General features: G+C 38.6%; 1 long non-coding RNA gene across 1 annotated transcript in view; it reads left to right on the forward strand.

Moving 5' to 3' along the window:
* The window catches only part of LOC125610575, a 77,970-nt gene extending 66,790 nt beyond the window's left edge, over positions 1-11,180 (forward strand). Inside the window, exon 3 of the long non-coding RNA XR_007340578.1 lies at positions 10,793-11,180. This is a non-coding gene — a long non-coding RNA (uncharacterized LOC125610575). The remainder of the gene's footprint in view (positions 1-10,792) is intronic.
* Positions 11,181-11,574: the final 394 nt, after the last annotated feature.

Raw genomic sequence — 11,574 nt, forward strand, 5'->3', positions numbered from 1 at the left:
AGGGAGGGAGAGAGAGAGAGAGAGAGAGAGAGAGAGAGAGAGAGAGGAGAGTGCTATTCTTCTGGCTAAAATTAGTGTCCAATTTTTTTTTCAACCCAAAGCTTATTTCTGTGTTATCTTTTCACAACTTCTGTATTAAAGAAATGAATCTACAACCTAAGGGGTTGGCCAAAGAGAGGTTTATATAATAAGTTCTTTTCTATTTTCTGTGTCGGATTTTGGTCCTTAGTTTATTGCTATATCTCCAACACTTGGAACAGTGTGTAGCATATGTTAGGATCCTGATAAATATTGATTAAGTGAATGAAGACATAGGGCCCCTTTGTCTAGACTGAAGGTTTGTAGCCAGAGAAAACAAAGTAATCTGCTTTATCTAAAATGGGTAATTTGCATTTCTGAGCACCCCTAGCCTTGATGTGATAAGAAGTTCTTAGGTCTCTGATCTTCTCAAGAATTAATACCCTCAGAGGCATTTCTTCAGAGATAAAACTTATAAGCAAGTAATGTCATTGTAAAATTTTATGGGAACTCAGAGCATGAGATTTGTATGGAATAGGAGTTATTTAAAGTAGTTTTGAAGTATGACTCTACCAGGTGAGGATAAGGAGGGGCATCATGAGTAGAGAGAACAACACATTGCAAAGTAAACAAAGGAGAAATGAACATGGCATTGATGGGGGATGAGGCTTGGGGTGGGGGGTGGGGGAGATTAGGCTGGTAAGGTGGCCTGGGTCATTCTCTAGAGGACTATGCTGTGGATCATGAACTTCCTTTTAGTTACTGGGAAGGAAGCTACAGAACAGTTGTTGGGAGATCAGTGAGGAAATCATATTTGGGGTGATTTCTTTATAATCTCCGAGGGGGCTGTGAATGAGAGAGGTAGGTGGCTGATGTACTTCAGTGTCCCAGAAAGCAGGAATACACAATCTGTCTACAAAGAGGGAACTTAGCAGCTTGTCTGTTACCATAGAGACAAAGTGAGTGACACAAAGAATACATGGGTCATTATTTTAATAATATGTGAGACAATGTTGGGGATATAAAGATGACTAAAATGGAAAGAGGAAAAATTACAAAAATGGGTCAAAATAAAATAGGGCATTAATTTCAAGGGGCTTACAATTTAGTTGAGAGATAGACTGCAAACAGCTCTTTTCAGATGCTGATAGAAAAAAATTGAAATACTGTGGGAGAATCTTAGTCTGTGCTGTTCCATCTTTAGTAGGAGGCTATTTCTAAATCCACTACAGAAGATGTCTAAGTATGAGCCCCACAAGCAGTCATGAAGCTTGATCCAAATAAGTTGACAAAAAAGTTGATGGCTACAATTAGCAAAATACAGATAGTGACAGACACTCTGGCTAGGGCAGGCCTCTATGAGTGTGGGAAGAATCTGAAGAATCTCTGATTTGGGATTACAAAGACCTGGATTCTTGACTTCATTCTCTCTGAATTCTATGGTGTTGAAAAATTTACTTATCCTTCCTGGGCCTCAGTTTCCTTATTTGTAAAACAAAAGGACTGAACTAGATAATTTCTATGGTGTCATGGTTTATGATTTCATGAACTGCAGGAAACATTCTTATCCATGTTTTCTTCCATACCTGGAATGCAGAGTTTGGGATGACACATCCTAAAATTGTTAGTTGCATAATTTGACCTGAAATGAGCAGATAAAAGTATGAAATAGTTATGATTTTTTTTTCTAAAAGATATTTTTAGTTGTTGATGGACCTTTATTTTATTCGTTTATTTATATGAGGTGCTGAGAATTGAACCCAGTGCCTCACACATGCTAGGCAAGTGCTCTATCACTGAGCCTCAACCCAACTCAGCTATGTTCTTTTTGACACAAAAATTTCCAGGCTTTTCATGCCAATAATGAGCATAAGGGCTGTGTTTAGGGAAGAGTTAAATGACTGGGAATAGTGAAGGTGAAGTAGGGAGAGTAGAGGCAGACATTTATGAGAGATACCACGGGAACCCCAGGTCTTAAGAGGACAAATGTCCAAAGAGGGATACTATGGTGAGAGATAGCAGGTTGGTGGATTAGGATGTCAATGAGATAAGTCTACCTCAAAAGTGAATTTCTTGAATAGACCTGCAACTGGAATGCATATGAAACATAGAAAGTGAAAGAACTATGATATCAGTGGAATTAGACTTTGTTTAATTTACCAGGTTATTTTTCAAGGATCCAAAGCAATTCAAAATGGCACCAAGCCCTATGATAAGAAAATGTTTGATTCATTTCTCTGTGAAGCAAGTACTTTGGGATAGAAAACTGAAATTTATAAGAATAAATGGAGGCAGCCATTGTTGTGGGCCTTAAACCTTTACAAGGAACATTTCTTTCCATGTTAATTTATCTCTGGGCTTAATGAAGGGGTAGAGTTAGGGAGATTTAGCTGCTAAGAAGGTTTTCTTGGAATCTTGCTTAAATGCCTGTGTCATATTGGCAATAATAGGCTGGCAACAAGTGGATGTAGCATTCCGATATCTTAGTTGTGGAGCCTGTAACAAATGGCTCTGTCAATTGGAATATTCAGTATTCTTCAGTTTCCTGTTAAAATCAGAGAAGTTTACCTTGGGAGTTCTCCCTGAATGGAATTTCCTTCTTTCCTCAGCATTCTGTTACATAGCAATCATTATTTCTAAATGTCTGTGATTATATATGCAATAATCATTGGGTCATATCATGCCTGTTACCTGGGATTGGTAGGGATGTGGTGGAAGAAAAACTCGTTGTTCCAGTGACCCACAAATATGGTCTGCCCAGGTAAAATTATCATAATCTAGGAAGGGAATTTGATCTGTTTTTTCTTAACTGCTTCAAATAAATTTTAGGTGATTCGGTATTGCTGGGGATGGTATATGATTTCTGTCATGAGGAGGTTAAAGGAAGATTCTGGCATGAGCCCCATTCCATCTAGTGACAGTCTTTCTCTACAATTGTAGGCCATTCATAAACCTAGAGTGAAAAGAATTAAAAAAAATAAAAATCCTGTAAAAAATTTAAAAAACAACATAAATGAAAAACTTTAATAAGAATAAGTAATAGGTAAAATTAATAAAGGCCATATTTAAAAAATAAGAATGAATCAAAATAATACAAGAAAATTAATAGAAAGGAAAACATTTGTCAGGCTAAGGAAAACCAAAACATAATGTGGAAAATAAAGGGGTCAAAGGTGAGAAAACTAGAGAATCAAAAAATAACAATTAAGCCAGGCATAATGGCACACACCTGTAATCTCAGCGGCTCCGGAGGCTGAAGCAGAAGGATCACCAGTTCAAAGCCAGCCTCAGCAAAAGCAAGACACTGATCAACTCAGTGAGACCCTGTCTCTTAAAAAAAAAAAAAAAAGGCTGGGGACATGGCTCAGTAGTCTAGTGCCCCTGGGTTCAATCCCTGGTATTTCCCACTCCCCGCCCCCCAAAAAAACCCAAATAAATAAAACCGAAATATGCCTCATAAAGAGGGATGAAAATAACCAAAAAAAGGAAATTTAGAACATTTTGCCAGGAAAATAAATAAAAAAATACATACAGTTAGGTGTTTATGTGATTATCTCTGAGTGTGTAAGTATGCTTTTCTGTTATTCATTTTGCTGTTTATATTGAATAAAATCCCCATCAAAATACCAATTCTCTTAAATTATCCTACATGGGGCACATAATAAAATTTATAAGAAAAACTATCCATAAAAAATATAAAATAAAAGGAGGTAGAAGCCAAAAAGAGGATTATATTAGACTAAATGATAAAAATGTAGGAAAGACAAAAGAAAACAGAATAACGAGTATTACATAAAATAATACAAACCAGATATTGAAAAAGTAGTACAAGAATATTTTGTAAATATTCTCAAAATTTAAGAGACTTAATTGAAAGTTCTGAGGAACTATTTGGTCTTTGAAATCAATATACAAAAATTAGTAGCTTTCTTATACATCAGTAAAGAATTTTCTGAAAAAGAAATCTGGAAAACCATCCCATTCACAATGGCCTCAACAAGAACAACAATAAAAACCTAGGAATAAATCTAACAAAGGAGGTTAAAAATATCTACAATGAAAATTATGTACATGGAAGAAAAAATTAAAAACATTAGAAAGTAAAAAAATCTCTCATGTTCATTTTTTTTTGTGTGTACTGGGGATTGAACTCAGAGGTGCTTTACTGCTGAGCTATATACCCAGCACTTCTATTTTTTATTTTGAGACAAGGGCATTGCTAAGTTGCTGAGGCTGGCCTTCAACTTGTGATCTTCCTGTCTCAATCTTCTGAACTGGGTTTATAGGTATATGTCATACTGCCTGGTCAGAATTAACATTGTTAAAATGACCATATTTCCAAAAGCAATACACAGATTGAATAAAATCCCTATCAAAATACCAATGACATTCTTCACAGAACTATAAAACAGAGTCCTAATATTCATTTGGAAGAATAAGAGACCTAGAATAGCCAGAGCAAATCTAAACCAAAAAAGTAAAGCTGGAGGCATCATAATATTTGACTTCAAATTTTACTACAGAGTTATAGTAACAAAAACTGCATGGTACTGCCATAAAAACAGATACATAGACCAATGGAACAGAATAAAAGACACAAAGATAAACCCATACAGATACAGTCACCTGATCCTTTACAAAGTCACCAAAAACGTGTGTTGGAAAACAGATGGCCTTTTTAAACAAATGGTGCTGGGAAATCAGGTTACCTTAAGTAGAAGAATAAGACTAAGTCTATATCTCGCATCCTCCACAAAATTCAACTCAAAGTTGATCAATGACCTAGGATTTAGACTGGAAACGTTGCAATTCCTTGAAGAAAACCTAGGTCAACACCCAGCACAGGCAATGACTCCCTCAATAGGGCTCCTAATGATCAGGAAATAATACCAAAAAATTAATAAATGGGATGGCATCAAATTAAAAAGTTTCTGCACAACAAAAGAAACAATTGAGAATGTGAAGAGATAACCCAGAGGATGGGAGAACATCTTTGCTAGCTACATTTTTGACAGAGAATTAATATCCAGAATATAAAAAGAACTTGATCAAGTTACCACACACAAAAAAACTACCAACTAATGAAAGGGTAAATGATCTAAATAGGCACATTTCAAAAGAAGATATACAAATGGTCGACAAATTTATGAAAATATGTGCAACATCTTTAATAATTAGGGAAATACAAATCAAAACTATACTGAGAATTCATCTCATTTCAGTTAGAATGGCATCATCAAAAATACAAACAATAATACATGCTGGAATTTTAGTAGATGAATGGATAGGGTATATATACACAATGGAACATTACTCAGCATTAAAAGAGAATAAAATCATGGCATTTGCAGGTAAATGGATGGAGTTGGAGAATATAATGCTAAGTGAAGTAAGCCAATCCCCCAAAAACAAAGGCTGAATATTTTCTTTGATATGAGGATGCTGATTCATAATGGCGATTGGGGGTGGGGGAAACATGAGAGAAATGGAAGAACTTTAGATAGAGCAAAGGGGAGGGAGGGGAAGGGAGGGGGCAAAGGGGTAGAAATGATGGTGGAATGAGTTAGACATCATTACCCTAAGTACATGTGTAAGACACGATCGGTGGGAAAATACTTTGTGTAAAATCAGGACTTGAAAAATTGTGCTCTTTATGTGTAATATGAAATAAATTGCATTGTCATCATGTATAACAAATTAGAATAAATAAATAATTTAATAAAAAAGAAAAAATACTTCTAAAAATAAATATAGAGTATGTTTGTCAAAAATGATAAAAAAAACATGCTGGAGAGAATGGAGAAAAAGAACACTTTTACTCTGTTGGAATTGTAAATAAGTACAACTACTAAGGAAATCAGTATGGAGGTTCCTTGAAAGATTAGTAATGGAAACACCACATGGCCCAGCTATACCACTCCTCAGTAGTTATCCTAAAGAATTAAGGTCATCATTAATATAGTGATGGATGCATGCCCATATTTATTGCAGCACAATTCATAGTAACCAAATTATGAAACCATCCTAGATGTCCATCAATGGATGAATGGACAGAGAATATGTAGTCTATATACACAATGGAATTTTATTCAGCTACAAAGAAGAATGAAGTTATGTCATTTGCAGGAAAATGGATGGAACTTGAGAGCATTGTGTTAAATGAAATATGTCAAACTCAGAAAGTCAAGGGTCATATGTAGATGCAAGAGAAGAGAAAGGACCAAAAATAAAATAAAATAATAAAATAAAAGGCAGACCAGTAGAGTAGAGAAGAGGGACCAGGGAGAGGGAGGAAAGAAAGGAAAGAGAAAATTCTGGGGAATGATTAATTTAATTATATTGTTGACATCATATGCATGTACAAATTTGTAACAATGGATCCCACATTATATATAATGATAATGCACCAATAAAGATGTGGAATAAAAAAGAGTCTTTGTTGGGGGCTCAAACTGGGGCACCTCCCTCAGTTTGAGGTTTCCATAGGTGTCCTTGGGGAGTAGATTGAGGACAAAGAGCAAGTCCCTAGCTTTTCTTGCTACCTTATATTGAGGCTTCTGGCTGCTGTTACACTAAAAATGTGCAGTAAATAGTGAGACAGAACCAAATTCCCTTCATTCTCTACACATATGACAAGGTGGTCTTGAGGGCAGGTGACTCACAGCTTATGCACAGTTTTCAGCGTGACAGCTGTGTTTGCTATCATTCTTTTGTCACTTGGCAGTTTTGTCTCTGCACTGAACTGCTGCTGCTGCATTTGGAGGCAGATGCTGAACTGAACACATTCCAAGAGATAGAAGAACAGAGAATGAGAGAATGAGTATATATTGGGCATCTCATCTGGAACAAGTATTGTATTAAGGAAATTACTGTGTTCTTTCTTTGGGTCTTTACCAAATCTTATAAGTAAATATGTTCATGCCAATTTTGAGGATGATGAATTAGAGGCATAGAGAGATGCTCTAATCTGCTGAGGATCACACCCAGTAGTGGAAGTCTGGTCTAGAACCTTGGAAGCTATGTAACGCCAGGCTAAGGTGAAGGCACCACCGAGCAGGGCTGTTCCATGCTCCTTTCTGGAGTAGGGAGGAAGCAGGGGGGATGGAAATTTCCTTTGAAGCTTAGCCAGGGTACAGGGGTGGCAGGATACTTCTGCCTGTTGTCTTGGCTAGCACGACTGTAAGGCTGAGAAGACCACACACTCGGCTCCACCCTGATCAGTGAGGAGAGGGTCTTCACTGTGGGAATGCAGCAGAGAGCCCAGGAATGAGGTGGCAGGGGTACTCCAAGGCTGGCCCCCATATCAGCAGCATTGACATCAGCTTGAGCTGGTTAGAACAGAATCTCTGGGAATGGGACACAGGAGACTGAACATAATTGCTACAGGATTGATCAAGGAAGAGGAAGGAGTGAGGAAGCTTGGATGTGGAGTGTGAGGGTGGTAAGTGGATGAGAACTCTGAGCTAGTCTGCAGTATGGGAGATGGAGCTTTGCTGCAAAGAAAAGAAAGGAAGGCACTGGGTTCATGAGAATAGTTGTAGAGTGGGAAATGGCTATAGTCAAGAGACCACATTTGAATCTTGTCTTAGCAACTCCTGGCTCAGTGATCTTCAGCAACCTCTTCATCTTCCTGGACCTTGCTTTGCTTAGGTGATGGCAGGGCTTTTACAATCAATCTCTCTGATTTCTTTTGAGGCTGCAAAGCAAATTAATATAAGTGAGGATTCCTGACATAGAATCAATGCTTAATAAATAATACTTGAATTTGAAAAGTGGAGAGCTGAGTGGGTGGGATCGAGGAGTGGAGAAGGAAGCAGTTACTATCATTCTTAGGGTGACCCTGCCTCACCCAAGCAACTTATGTCATTGAAATATCCCATTCCAGTATCCACGCAGCTTGAAATTCCTTGGACAGGTGACTTCTCAACTGGGATTTATTTAAGCTATGAAACAAATATTGTTTATCTTCTGTTGAGGCCAAATGTGTGCATCTCACAAAAGACAGAAAGGTTATTTTTCTCAAAGTTGTCAGTTTGTGTGTGATAGAAAGAGTATGATTGATGCAGCTCAAATAGCGGGGAGCTAGGGTAGGGAGCAAGGTGGCACTATGCAAAATATGTGCCCAGAAGGAGATGATGGCTTTGAATCAACCCTGGTATGTGAGTCCTAGCTGAGTAGACTTAGAAAGTTATTTCATCTTACTGAACTATAAGTTCTTCACTTCCAAAAAGGAGATAATTCCCTACCTCCCAGAGTTGTGAAAATTGCAGCAAAATGTAGGTGCAAACACTCAGTGGTGCCAGGCATGAGACAGTTAGTAAAGGTGTTTTCTGAACCTCACTTTGATACCTGCCTTTGCCCTGGATTAGGTCAGGGGAAATTAACCCACCGCCCTTGTATAATTCCTCCTCTTCATGCTTTGTTAACATGAGCCTTTTTGAAGATGCTACATCTTTAATGATCCCTACACGTTTATGTGACACAAGTTCTTTGCATTTGGATACTTCGAATTCCCCTGACTCTTCCCTGGTTGGGAAAAATGTTTGTCAAACCAGTTAATCAGCATCTCCATGCAGCATAGGATACTGTGGACAATCTCTTTCCTGTGCTGCATTACTGGGTCAAGGCAGCTCCTCCCCTTTCCTACTGTCTTGTGTTTGGAGACCTCTGAGCTGGGAATGGGGGGTCTCTTTCTAGGGCAAAGTGAATAAGACTAAGACAAGAAGCAGCTGGGAAACAGCGTCATTTCATGGGCACTGATTTTATTGAAAGACCAAGGGGCCTGCAAAGAGGGAGATGTTTTTAGTTTCTGTAATAGTCTCCTCTAGATGGTGAGAGAGAAAGGAAAAAATCAAACAATCAGTCTGTGCTCTTGCCCCAGGCTCCATAATTTGCCTTTTACTTTCTGCATTTTCATATTTGAGTCTGAAAAGCAGAGGACCAAAACAATCAGCAACAGATGTTTTCGTGAATCTGCACGGTACATGAATTCAGTTAGCATGCAAATTGTCATCCCAGGGCGATTCCAGGGGACTGCTGAAAACGCAGCAGGCCTGCTCTGCAAAATAGATAGATGGCATGATTAAAATGTCTGGATCCAATCATATGTTTAATTACAACCCCTTTTTTATCTCAACTACAATGACTGGTAGCTATTATGACACAATATTGAAAATGCGTATGACGCATGGTGGCACTTGGAAGGCTGATAGGTGGTCTGTGTTTGATCAAAATGATCAAAGCTCCTCACCATGGAGAGCCCCCTCTCCTTCTCCCTCGTCGGATCCACTTAGACGAGCAAAATATGATTTATAGGAGACAGTTTATGTGACTTTCATTCCCCTAAGAGCAGGGTATAATTGTTGCACCACGATTTCCCCTAGAAACATGGACGCTTGACAATGCTACACACACACAGTGACGGCCTCACTCTGCAGCTGTCTGCAAGGCCTCTCATGCTGCAGCTTTAATTTGCTCTCATAGGTTCAAACACTTTCAAATTTTATTATTGGTATAATCATCAAAAGATGGAAAAAAAATCTTTGTGTGGAGTGGGGAGACTCTTGATTATTTCATTCTCTTCTTCCATCCAGATTATATTTTGGAGAATTCCTTCTCACTAGATGGTATGTTGAGCATGTGACTTGACTACTTGATTGATAGAAAGAATGAATTTCACCATGTAAAACTGGGGCTTCGTATTAGCTAAAGCTGCCATTGTGTCCATTATAAGAAATAATTTATATTGGATTTTTCCCCCTTTAATTGAAACTCCAGGAAGCAGAGAAACAGAGAACCAAAAATGAACTTGGTCAGCATGCCTCATCACAGGTTTAAAAATATCTGAGGAACATCATGGCGGGGAGATCTAAGTTTGCCAACAATTTGATTGAATGCTCAGTATTAACTTGGACAAAGATTTATCAGATAGAAGTCTTTTATACATTTTACAGGTAGGTAGCAGTAGACGTTCAACATTTTGAAGGCTTTGGTTAGAACATCAAGCAAAATTGGGTTGTGACTCCCCTTATGTACACTTAGAGGTACACAAAAAGTATTCTGCCTTTCTTCACTCTCTTTTTATGTTGGTTATTGCCTTTAAAAAAAAGCAATGATACTCTTAACTAGCAAAAAGAAATAGAATGAGATATTCACTGAATCAGAGCTTCAGCTGACTTACACTTTGAATGCTGCCCTCAAGGATTTCACAGCTGAGTGTGAGATCTATCTTGAGTCATATTGGAGAAAGAAACAAAGATAAAGATATGAGTGGAGAAGATGACTCCTCTGACAGACTATGTTTCTCACATGAAGGAGATTCAGAAGTCTGTCTGTTACATCGCTGGTGAGAGCCAAAGGCAGAGTTCAGTCTCAGGTACTGAAGAAAGCCAAGAGCTCTCTGAAAATGAGGAGGAGAAGAAGAAAATGGAGGAGAGCGGGGTGAAGCCTGAGACCTTCTGCAAACTCATAAAAGAAATCTGAATCAGAAGGTTGAGAAAGTGAAATCTCCACCAGGCTTGGGTCTCCACCCTGCTGCTATTGCATTGTGAGTAGCACCTGCGGCTGGACAGCCAACATGGAACAGATGGGGAAGGCCCAGGCACTTGGAAACAACTACAATGGGCTAAAGATGGCCAAAAAGCACCTGGAGATCAACCTGGATGCTCCATTGTGGAGATGCTGTGGCAGAGGCCAAGGTGGGCAAAAACAATAAGGTTGTCAAGGACCTGGTGGTGCTGCTATTTAAAACTGTGCTGCTGCTCTCTCCTTGCAGATCTCTCCTTGAAGATCCCGAGACTCACTGCAACCACATCTGCTATGTGATCAGGCAACACCTAGCATCAATGGAGAGGAGGTGACTGCAAAGTAACCAGCATTGCTGTTCCTGATCCAGTCCTCCCACTGAGCGGGATGAAGACAAGTCTTGCCTGGAAAAAGTAGATGAGGAATTTCAACTTGGACAACTTGTGCCCTCTTATACGTCCCCAAGCCTCCCCACTGAGTTCCTCCTGATAATGCCTAGTGTTTTGTTTTTCCTCTCTCCTGTCCTGTGTCTAAGGAAGGAAGCAAGGACCTTCAGTTTTACCTCCTCCCTGATTTGACAATGGTATTGGATGTTGTAAATTGTGTTTTATGTTATTTATTTTGTTCTGAAATTAAAGTGTGCAATTAAAGAAGACAGTTTTCTTTCTTTCTTTTTTTTTTTTTTTAAAGGTGACTAGCTTATGAGAGCTCTGCCCTCTTGAGTGGATTAATGTCACTGGTGGGTTTGTTACATTGAGACTGGGTTGTTATGAAAGTGAGTTTGACCCTCTCTGGCTCTTTATCTCATTATCTCTTTGACTTTCCATCATAGGGTGATTTAATAAGAAGGTTCTCACCAGATGCTGGTACCTTGATATTGGCCTCCCTAGCCTCTAGCACAATGGGAAATAAATTTCTTTTCTTTACACATTACCCATTCTCTGATTCTCTGATCTAGCAGCAGAAAGATATGCTCAATTTGTGTAGAAAGGGCATCTAGAAGAATGGAGGAGGGAACATGAAAGGGTAGGG

The sequence above is a fragment of the Marmota marmota genome, unplaced genomic scaffold (genome assembly GCF_001458135.2).
Source record: "Marmota marmota marmota unplaced genomic scaffold, marMar, whole genome shotgun sequence".
NCBI classification, from domain to species: domain Eukaryota; kingdom Metazoa; phylum Chordata; class Mammalia; order Rodentia; family Sciuridae; genus Marmota; species Marmota marmota.